This window comes from Gossypium hirsutum, chromosome A05 (genome assembly GCF_007990345.1).
Source record: "Gossypium hirsutum isolate 1008001.06 chromosome A05, Gossypium_hirsutum_v2.1, whole genome shotgun sequence".
NCBI classification, from domain to species: domain Eukaryota; kingdom Viridiplantae; phylum Streptophyta; class Magnoliopsida; order Malvales; family Malvaceae; genus Gossypium; species Gossypium hirsutum.
The window spans coordinates 74437577-74449829 of record NC_053428.1 but is presented as its reverse complement, the minus strand read 5'-3'; positions in this window follow the sequence as shown (position 1 = coordinate 74449829).

Here is a 12253-nt window from a genome sequence, read left to right as displayed (position 1 = left end):
ACCCCTATCTACGTCACCTAAAGACATGCAACCGCCTCTGCTGCAAAAGCCAATGAAATACGCTTGTTGATTGTTATTTTCAAGCCTATCTCTGTCCCATCTGGCCTCCGCACTACTAGTCTTGTACACAGTTATTTTGTGCTCTTTTGAAAACCTCCATCAAATTTTATTTTGATTAGATCTGACACCGATGTTGTCCATCCTTCTAGTTCAAGAATGCTAACAGATAAGCATTGTCTAACCTCGCCCCATTCTTTTCTATGTTTTTTTCACCATTTCTATTTTTTCTTAAGCCGGTTGATTATGTCTTTCATGCTGGACTTGATTCTTAAATATCTAGATTTCCCAAATAGCCTCAATTATTAAGCTCATCTGCCCACCTATTCCATTCTCTAATAGGTATGTAATCAATTCCCTATATTCAACTGCTGAAAGGTTTTGCGGCCACCCAATCTCTAACTTACTCCATACTTCCTTCGCAGTTACACAGTTCCGAAACATATGTTCAAGAGTTTTGTAGCCATTCTCATATCTAGGGCATGTCGTTTCTTTCCCTAGTCTCCTAAAGGCTAGGTTTTTGAGGGTCAAGATAAAATTATTAAACACCCTCTAATTTGTAATTTTAACTTTGCTAAATACTTCTATCTGCCATAATTTCTTGTGATAATTTTTGTAAAGATATGGTTCATTGTTGTATTGGTGTCTTGTATTACCTTCTTATACCCACTTCTCACTATGTATTCCCTCGTCACTTCCCCTCTACACACCAATCTATCTTCTTTTGGGTTTTCCGACAGGGGAATTCATAGAATGTGTCCAGAAAATATTGGTAAACAGATCCTCCCTTCATTGTCTAGTATCTTGAATAATCAAACTTGACACTCTAATTATTGAACTATCTGTAACTCGATTTTAAACTTTATAATCTATAGATTCAGGGATCCATGCATCATCCCTCACGGATATATTCTCCCTCATCCCAACCTTCCAACACATTCCAGATTTAAGGAGACCCTTTTTCCCCAGATACTCCTCCAAGTATAAGAATGGTTATTCCTTAAACTTGATTCTAAGAATATAGTAACGAGTAGTATTTCTCCTTTAAAGTTTGCACTAATAATGAATCCTAATAATAATGCAATCTCCATCCATGCTTTTTCAAGAGCTTCAAATTGAATTTCCTAAGGCATCTAAATCCCATGCCTTCATCTTTTTTAGACTGACACAACTAATATCAATTACACCAATGAATCCCTTACCTATTTTTATGCTTCTAGCACCAAAATTTACTGATAATCTCTACTATTTCGCAATAAGCTGAATTAGGTAATAGAAAACATAACATTGAATAAGTTGGTATAGCTTGTAAAATACTCTTTATAAACACTTCTTTACCTTCTTGGGAGAAAGGTCGGATACACCAATTACTCATCCGATTGCGTAATCTGTCTTTTAGCCCTTGTAATGCTGCTTTCTTTTGTTGTCCCACCATAATAGGTAATCTAAGATACCTTCCAGTTTCCCCTATGTGCCAAACCTTTAGAGTTTGGGAGATATCATTTCTTATTTGTTCCTGAACATTTGTACTAAAATATATAAGTGACTTTTCAAAATTAATGCACCGTCCAGAGCAATTTCCATATTCTTGCAAAATCCCCTTTATTCTCTATGCCCCTACTTGTTGCCTTTCCAAAAAAAATACAATCATCCGCAAATAACAAATGCGTCATCACAAGGCTTCGTCTAGAAACTTTTTCTCCCCTCAGTTGCCCACTCTCTTTTTCAAGTCTCAATAAAGCAAACAAGCCCTCACTACAGACTAGGAATAGATATAGGTTTAATGGATCTCCCTACCTGAGCTCCCTTCTTGATTTGAAAACCTTTCCTACCTCTCCATTAATGTCTACTACATATGACACACTGTTAATACACCTCATTATAAGAGACATCCATGAATTCATAAACCCTATTCTCAACATCATCTTTCTGAGGAACTTTAATTAAACCCTATCATAAGCTTTACTCATATCTAACTTTAGAGCTAAACTCCCTTTTCTCCTTATTCTCTTCTGTTTAAATGAATGCAAAACTACATAAGCAAGTAAAATGTTATCTATAACTATCCTCCTAGGAACAAAAGTGTTTTGTTCTTCATCAATAAGAAATTCAATGACCTTCTTTAAAGTGATTAGCTATTATTTTCGATATTACTTTATAAATCACATTGTATAAGCTAATAGGTCAAAAATGTTCTAGACTATTCGAACGTGCAATCTTTAGTATAAGTACAATACAAGTATTATTGAAAGGTTCCACAGAAGTACCTTCATTGACAATACTAAGGAAATGATCACCTACCTCTCACCTAACAATATGCTAGTATTTTTGGAAGAACAATGCAGGAAAACCATCAGCACCGGGTACCTTCATTGGAGCCATATCTTAGGGTCTCATAAACTTCATTAATACTATACTTGACCATGAGAGTAATATTCATATTGTCTTTAATGTGTCTTTCACCCCTGACATAATATGATTTGTATTTCTCATAAGTTGTGACATCAACAACTTGAGAAAAGAATCCTTCGCAATGTCTGCCATTCCTGATCTATCCAACACAATCTATCCATCATCCCCCTGTAATCCTTTACCCAATTCATTCTCCTCCTTTGAGTTATTGATTTTTGGAAGGGAGTCATATTGCGGTTACCATTTTTCAACTAGTTCACTCTTGCCTGTTGCTTCCAATACAGTTCCTCCTTGTCAATCTCTATATTTAAAGTAAGCTTTGTTCCAACTAATACATCTAGAGTCTCCTCATCCTTTTCCATACTATTTAGTTGGTCTAGTTTCCTGTACTACTCCTTTATCGCCCCTTTTCGACTCATTTTTATAGATGTTGTCCATCTATACAACCCTTTCATCATGAAGTGGAGCCAAATTTAAATGTCACCTTTGCTTAGGGGCCATAGTTAGGGGGTACATAATCCCGTTTTTACTCCATGTCCCCTTCCCTTGCCATAACCTCACATCTTACCTATTTGCAAGATACAATGAACCTGGCCAAGGTTGACCAAGTATTTCACCCTACCATTGCCATCCATACTCTCTCTCCCTCTCACTTTCTTCAATTTTTCATTTATTTTCTCACCTTTTTCTCTCCATTTTGGCTAACCACCACCACCACTCCTTTAATAATCTTTTTCTTCCTCCACTGTGACCCAAACTTCATTCTACCGATCACCATCTGAATGGTAGTTGCACCTCCACTCTTCTCATCTCCCTCCTCCCATCACCATCGTGGTTGCCGTTGTGCGCCACCGCAAGTTCTCCTCTTCCTCCTCTGCTTTTATTCTATTTTTCTTCACCTACTCCTTTCTTCCCCTCTCCTAGTCAAACCACATAACTCCATCATTGTTGGACCGTTGCTTAGCCACCATCAAACATAGCTCCTCCACCACCAGACCATCGTCGAGTCACCGCCGCCGGTGACCAAAAAATTTTTATTTTCTTTTCCTTTCCCTATCATTGTGTCATTTTTCTTTTTAATGTAATCAAAATCTTTCTTTCATTGTAATGATCCTTTTTAGATCGCTCGATTTTCATATAAAGCTCCTTCTCAATTCATTGATCGATTTGAATTAATCAAGTGACCAAATAATAATCGTAGAGGAGACCTCTAACTTTGCATCGAAAATTACTCTCCTTTTTCTGAGTCGTAGATCGTGGGGTAAATGATGTTGAGACTATATGTGATAGATCACTTAAGTGATAAAATATTTTCAAAGATCCACACTAATACATGTTACTTATTTGATAGATCGTCTTGAGAGATTTATCGAGTAAAATCATTAATAAGGGTTGAGGCATATCGGATCTACAATCTAAGGTGTGGGATTGATAACATTTATTTGTGTGACATCGATATTTTATTATTAATAATTTAGTTATATTAAAAATATGAATACTCCAAGTATTCGTGAAGAGTTGAATAACTTATTAAGATGGATACCAAGTAAGTGATTCTAACCAAGTGGTTCTGTGGAACGCATGACAATTAATATGTTTATGTTTGTGATTATGATGTATGTGTAGATCTCATGCTCATGATATGTGATATAAGGATTATGTGTTATATGTGATGCTTTAAACATGTGCGATTTATGTATATGTGTATGATAAATCAAGATCTATGATCTAATGTGAAAAGTCAGTTAAACATGTTAAAAGTGATTATTATGTGTTAAGTAATTATAAGAGCATGTTTACATGCATAAGTGTATAAGTGAAAATTGTCATATCACATGGATGGGGTAAGATTTTGTGAATGGTGGAAGTAGTGGTAGTATATCTGCAATTTAGTGGTGGCTTGTCCACATCAGTGTTATTAGTGGTAGTTTATCTGCAAATCAGGGGTAGTTTAACTGCAAATCAGTGGTGACTTGTCCAAAAATGGTATGTTATTGGACAGACGAGTTCTGAGGAACTCAATATACTGGTGTGTAGCGGAGATGGGTAGGAAATTTTATAAAATGTGTGTCATTTTAAAACATGCATCGACATGTTCATGCATAAGTATTAGTATTAGAACTTGTGATTATTATGGTGATTGATGTGATGATATTGATATGTATGTGATTACATTTGTGTTGATCTCACATTGGCCTTTTAAAGCTCACCTCTTTTTAATTCGAACTTTTCAGATAATAATTGAGGTTAGGATTGGCTCGACTTACGGAGGTGCTTTTGGTCATTTCCAGAAAAATATATTATTTTTGTGCTTGATATTTTGGAGATGTGTTTTTATTAGTGTGGACTTTTGCTTGGGAATTTCTTTTGGACTTTGGAGTATTTTGATTTTGGATTTTTTTTTTTTGCATGATTTAGGTTTTAAAATTATCATTTAAAAGATTGTGAAATTGAAAATTTTTGATGGATTTTTCATAACTAAGTGAAACAAGGCCCAACAAGGGTGTTTTAAATATTCAATACTTTGTTTTAGAAACTCAACACTATCTACTAACAAAATTGATATTTTATGAGATATATATTAATCTCCGTTTTGAAAATGACAAACTAGTTTTAAATATTCCAATTTATTTGCGTTGATGTTTTAATTGAAGTACGACACTTTCTAAAAAAGAATATCAAAACTTGAGTTTTCTAAAGATAAACAATTTCAAACAAAATTTGGTTTTCTCAACAAGGACATTTTTAATGGGTTTAGTGGATTTAGTGGGTTAAACTGGAGGTGTGGGTTTAGTGGGTTACAATGGAGGCGTGATCTTTAAAGGTGCCCCACTATACGCATGATACAGCTACCGCATTGTAATAGCTCGCCTGGCAAACCCAATATCAAGTTACTATTTGGCGTACAAGTTGGTTAAGTTGGGTAGAATTGAGTAAGGCAATTATTTGTTTTGGCTGAGTTGTGTGCTCTATAGGATTCGTCGTCTAGTGAACACTAGGATTTCGTAGACTCTTCTATTAAGTATCCGCCAACCCCAATTGTTTTGAGTGAACTCGTTAAGTTTGCAATTTAAAGAGATTTCTTTCTATATCTAGTGCATATTATGATGACTTAGTTAGTGATGTTAGGGTTTAGTTAAGACCTTGTTAGAACTGAACTAGAATATTGTAGATGATTAGACTTAAAACTTGTTAAGTGCGTTTAATCACAGGAATCAAGGGTGTTTGTGGGATTATCTAATTTTCCCACTAAACCTTGTCTTTGTTGCATGAGTATATAAGGATATCATTGGTTATCATGAGTCACATTTACATCTTCTTCCCAGAATCATTCTATAAGTTTCTGAAAAACCAAAGTGTAGAAAGTTTCAGCGAAGAGGGTTAATATTTAGTAAGCATCTACGTTTGTACCACCTTACTATAATTTCTGGCAAACCCTTAGGTTATTTTCGAAGAAATTCATGTGTTTATAGTATTGCATGCATAGACCATAGAACTGTTCGTGAGAAAGGAAATATCTTGATTCTAGGTTGTTTGTTACCAATTCTTGCATGCATGTTAAGTTCTGATAGTTTAATGATCTGATAGGGATATATATCTTTATTTTAGCTCAAAAAGCTAACAAAAGTCCAAGCAACAAGGGCAAATGACCTGCAGAGTAGATCACTATACTAGATTTTCTAACAAGTTCCTTCTTACTTCTATGGGCTATAAATTCCATTGTTATATATATTGTATAAGGTAAGTAATCTCTCTCAATAATGTATAATGGTTTTTTTTGTTATTGGTGGTTATCCATCCTCATCATTGTGTGTATGGTCTATCTATGTTGCAAAGTAAATACCCTCATTACTGCATAAGCTAGTACCATCGATATCTGTTATGTGATATGTGAGGTGGGATGTTGAATAAGGGGGATTATGTTTGTGATTCCTCTGGTAATGTAGCTATATTACAAATCAAACTAGCAGGTTACAAGAAAACATACTTGCTGATAAAAAATGATATGATGAGTTAATGGGGTGTATGTATATGAATATGATGGGCTGATATGCTTCTAAATCTGAATTCTGTGTATGAGGCTGGCTTAAGGATGGGTTGAGCATTTGTTATGGTTAAGTTGGTAGATAGTGACTGCCCCCGTATAGTGCTAAATGGATATATCAAAGTTTGTATGTATTCTGTGAACACCAGTGGGTGTACTATGACGATTGTGTTTACACCCTTCTAAAAGGTTTGAAATCATATCGAGTATTATTGTGTATGATTTATATGTGCTTTCTTTGTCATTGGAACTCATTCAGTTCATTTGAACTTACTTTGTTACATTTTTCTTCTTAGGAGTGTTGATTGAAGGAAGAGAATTTTGAAGGGACTACCCTAGAACACTGTTGATTGTGAGCCTTTTGTTAATTTATGTATCATGCATATCGTGGCCAGGGTGGCATGTAGAAACATTTTGTATTACCTCTTTAATGATTTACAGTTTTTGTTAAACTCTATTTTATGAAATCTTTTGTAAACTCTAGCAATATATATGTGTATGTTTTTTATTCAATGACCTATGGTTTATGAGATAATATTTTAGTCGTGTATGTCAAACTATATTAAATGATAGTTAAGGGCCAATGATGCACTTGAAACTTTTGTAAAGGGAATAACTCTATCAACTTTTATAAGGCTTCCGCTAAATGTTTTGTCAAAAATATTTTTCTTGGCGTAAAATTAAATTGATTGTTTTGTCCTTGTCGTACTGAGGATTACACGAACACCTTAGGTTTTATATAAATTTCAAATACTTTTACTAAACTCGTATGATTTTAAGTTGTGGCATACCATACTTGAGTCCAATTATAGGGTCGGGTAAGGTGTGTTACAAGTTTTGGTATTAGAGCCAAGGTTGAGCTGATTCTTGGAAAACCAAAGGCTGAGATGTTATGCCCTGCATGATATACCTTTAGCTTAGTTCGTGTAATTTGAACTAATCTGACTTTTATTGTAGAATATCAAAGAAAATGTCAGAAGGTTCAAGAGAAGCAACTAGTGAAGAAATTGAAAGCCATATGCCTCCTTCTTGAGAGCATACTCCTACAGTGGATATGCGAGCAGCTGGAAATGCTTTTTCAATTGTTTTCTTCACTATGATGACCCAAATGTTTGACCAATTTGTAACACCCACAACTCGTCTCTGTTGCCAGATTAAGGATTGGAGTGTTACAGAACCAAACAGAACAATTTATCTTAATTTAGAAAAAATATTCAATTAATTTATAAACATATATCAATTCATAGAATAAACATGCACATGGGCTTGAATTCGGGTTTACGGGACCCTAAAATTAGTTTGAAAGCAATCGTGGATCAAAATGAATCAAAACATAATTTTTTGGGAAAACTTGAAGATTTGGAAAACAAAGGTTACACGGCCGTGTATCAAGCCGTGTCATAGACTGTGTAATTCACTAAATTAACTCACACAGTCATGTCGTAGGCTGCGTGCTAGCCCGTCTAACTCACTGACTTAAGACAAACGGCTATGTCTCAACCAGTGTCTCAGATCGTGTGAAAACTATACTAAAACTAACAAAGCACGCACAGCCATATAGGGTGATCGTGTGTGGCACATGGCTATGTGATAGCCCGTGTCCCAATCTATATGCTTCCAAATTAACCCCTTAAACAAGCTAAAATTAAACCAAAACTTGCCCAATAACGTACACTAAAACACAAACCATCCCATGACCAAAACAATCAAAATATAAACTTAAAGTATATCAAAATTAATAACCTAAATTTCTAACCAATGTATCATTCATAGGTACTTCAATTATAACCAAACATTCAAACATTAAACCAAAACTTTATCCATAAACACACCTCTATTCAACTTTCATAACCAACCACTCTATCATCTTTTAAACATACTATTAAAGTTTACCATTCACCATTACGTAACAAATTCACAAGTACTAAATAACTTTTATATCTTCCAAAACTTCTAATATTAATATTTTTACAACAAAATCTATGTACATGCCACAACCCAAAAAGAGATTCAAAAGTTACCAAAAGTAAATGGATAGTGTGAGATTTGATGTCGATCCTTCAAGTCATCCGCAATCGTTAACTACAAAATAACATGAGAAAAATCATTAAGCTTAAATAGCTTAGTAAGAACATAGTGTAAAATCTACTTGACTTGCTCTAAGTGAGGAAATCACTTAAAAATTATAACATGATAACTAAAATTCTCAATTACATTGTCTATAAGTTATCAAGAAATTCACCATTACTTGGTTACATACTCGAACCTTACTCCATTTTCAGGGGCATCATAGATGCAAAACAAGGGCACCAAAGTGCAATCAAAAGCACAAGTGTGCAATCAGAGGCACCGAAGTGCATTCAGGGACACAAATGTGCTATCAAGGGTATCAGAGTGCATTCAGGGTCACAGATGTGCAAACAGGGACACTGAAGTATTTACAGGGGCACAGTTGTGCAAATAGGAATACTGAAGTGTAATCAAGGATACCAAAGTGTATACAGGGGTACTGAGGTGTAATGAAGGCACTTCAACATTTCCGTATACATATTAGAGCTTATTACAGTCTCATACGATTCATTTCAAATCCAAAAAGCACTACTAATAACCACTTCCCAATTTCATATATCTACATGATATTGGCATTCTTAATAATTATATAAATAACTAAATTATGTAAACATGTACAAACAAAGAGATCAATTAACAAGAAGATAAAAACAAAAATTATAAGTGAAATGCATTGAGTAGCAAATAACTATGAACTTACCTCTAAAGCACTTCCGGTTTAAACACAGGTACTACTCTGTCATTTTTCCTTTTCCTCATTTATTGTCTTTTTTATTCAAATCTTAATCTATATAATAATTAAATACAATCTATTAAATCGACGTTCAATTCAATACATATGACCCTTAAATTTTCATTAATTACACATTTTCCCTAAACTTTTATATTTTTTACAATTTAGTCCCTAAACTTAAAATCTCAAATTTTGGCAAAATTTACCAATTATTCATTCTAGCTGAATATTTACCCTATTATTCTAAATTCAAAAGATTTCCCTATGAATTCTAACATTTACTCAATTCAATCTTTTAATCAAAAACTAACAAAATTACTTAATAAACTAAATCAAATTAACACCTATAATTTCCACTCCATCAAATAACATCCAAATTAACAAGATTTCATCAATGGCATCATTTAAAATCTTTAACAGTTTTAAAAACGAAGGTACGGGTTAGTTAGACCTAGTTGTAACGATCTAAAAACATAAAAATCACAAGAAATAATAAAAAAAATTACTCACATGCATGCATCCAAAGCTTGGTTGAACCCTAACCTTACATAAACATGGTGTTTCTATAACAGCTCAGTTTTAGCTAAATCAGAACAGTGGTTTCGGGACCACAAATTAGATGTGAAAAAACTATTTTAATATTATTTTTGGTGTTTATAGCATGTGAGTATATATGTGTGAAAATTTCATGAGCTAATTTTATCATTTAATAGCTCAGTTTGAGAAAAAAGATTAAATCGCATAAAATGCAAAAGTTGTGTTCCATTTGATAAAGGTGTCTAATTGCTATGGATTATTAAATGAAAGGTCCTTATGTTGATATTATACCATTGACAGTGGGAATGGTCACAAATGGGCATATATTAGATGATTTTATAAAGGATTTATTAACGTGAAAATTGTAAGTTGGCATGTTAGTTATAATTAATAAGATAAATCAAGAACATTGCTTCATTATCATCTTGTCTAACTAAAAATAAGAAGAAAGAATACCATATTTAGGGATTTGAAGGTTCGGCACTTGTGAGCTCAAATTGGTATGTGATTTTTTTTGGTTTTTAATGATTTCTATGTTTTTGTGATCGTTGCTTCGAGTACTAGCTAGCCCATGCCCTAATTTTTTATAGTGGTGATGATTCTGAAAGTTTGCATTGATGAATTAATGTGTTCTTGGATGTTTGATGATGAATTATGAAAGCTTGTTGATAGATTAATATGTTTTGTAAAGTAATTTTGAGTGAAAATGCCTGAAAAGTGTAAATTGAAGGGTTAATTGTGAAATAAGTGAAAAATATGGACTGCTAGGGACCCACAGAGAATTCGGATAGGCTTGGGTTTAAAGAAATTTCATGAATTTTGTGTATTTGTGAAATAGGGACTAAATTGTAAGAAATGTGTAACTTTAGGGGCTAAAGTGTAAAAATGCCTAAATATGTGTTTGTTGACTAAATTGAAAGATTATGTAATTAAATGAGTTGAATTTGTTATGATATAGATCAAGATAAGAGAAACTCAGACTTAGATCGAGGTAAGAACAAAGTACTTGACTAATTGACTAGTTTCGTTGTTTTTACATCCAAGGTAAGTTCGTACATGATAAACATTGTTACAATTATGTTTTGAATGATTTAATATCGCATAAATTATATATATCAGACTACAGTTAAGTATAACAACAAATTGATTATGTTTGGCACTTAGTGTGCATTTCGAGATAGCTTCGGCTCTATATAGAACTTAGTGTGCAATATTGAGATAGCTTCGATTTAATGTGATGGCACTAAGTTTGCAATATCGTTATAGCTTCGATTTAATGTGATGGCACGAAGTGTGTGATATTGTTATAGCTTCGGCTAATCATTTTTGCACTAAGTGTGTGAGTTCCTTGAATATTGAAAGATTTCTGGATGGATTAACGTATTGAACAAAGAGGTGAAAATGTAATAAATAAATACGAGAGAGTACAGGTATGCATGATACCTATGTGGTAGTTGATACTATGTGTATGAAGCTTGTTGAATTTGTATAAATATGATAAATGGTAATGGGGTAGAATTGATTAATGATATGAGACTTATTAAGTGTTTATTAATTGATGATTTGAATATTATGAACTGTCGAGTTTATTCAATACGAACTTACTAAGCTATGAAGCTTACTGTGTGTTATTTGTCTGTGTTTTAGAGAGTATCAAAGCTAACTTGGACTCAGGGATCATTAGGAAACGTCATCACACTATCGATAATCTTGTTGGTACTTTTGCAGCTTTGTATATATAGCATATGGCATGTATAGGCTAATGTCATTTTTGGTATGTTTTAAGTCATGTTATTAGCCATGAGATTCAGCTTGTAAATGTTGATATGTATGGCCATTTGAGTTGGCTTGATTTATATGTTAACAAGTGATATATGTGATTTTTATAAGTTACCATGTGTTTTGCATGTTTGCCATGGTTGTTGTATGGCTAAGTGGTTGCTCATTTGGTTAGTTATTAGTTGATATATTAATGCTTGAGAAATGGTATATTTTGGTATGAATTGAGGATGATGAATTGGTATGTTTCTGAAGCATGATTTGGTTAATAGAAAGGTGAGAAAATTCATTAGTTGATATATAAGTTTTGATGATTTTGGTATATTGATTTGGTATGTTTTTAAATATGGATTTGAGTATTTAAAATGGTTGTGGATAGATGGCATGATGTGTGAATGGAATAGCATGTTTTGGTTGCTAAAATATGTATTGAAATGGTATCATATGGGTTGCTTTGTGTACATGTGAGAAGGGTGGCAAATTGGATTTGCAAATGGCTTATTTTTGTTCACACGAGCAGAGACACGAGCATGTGTCTCAGCCGTGTGCAACGCACGGTCATGTTACACGGCCATGCGTCCCCTGGGGTACCTTTTCAAATTAAGGCAGTATACCCTATA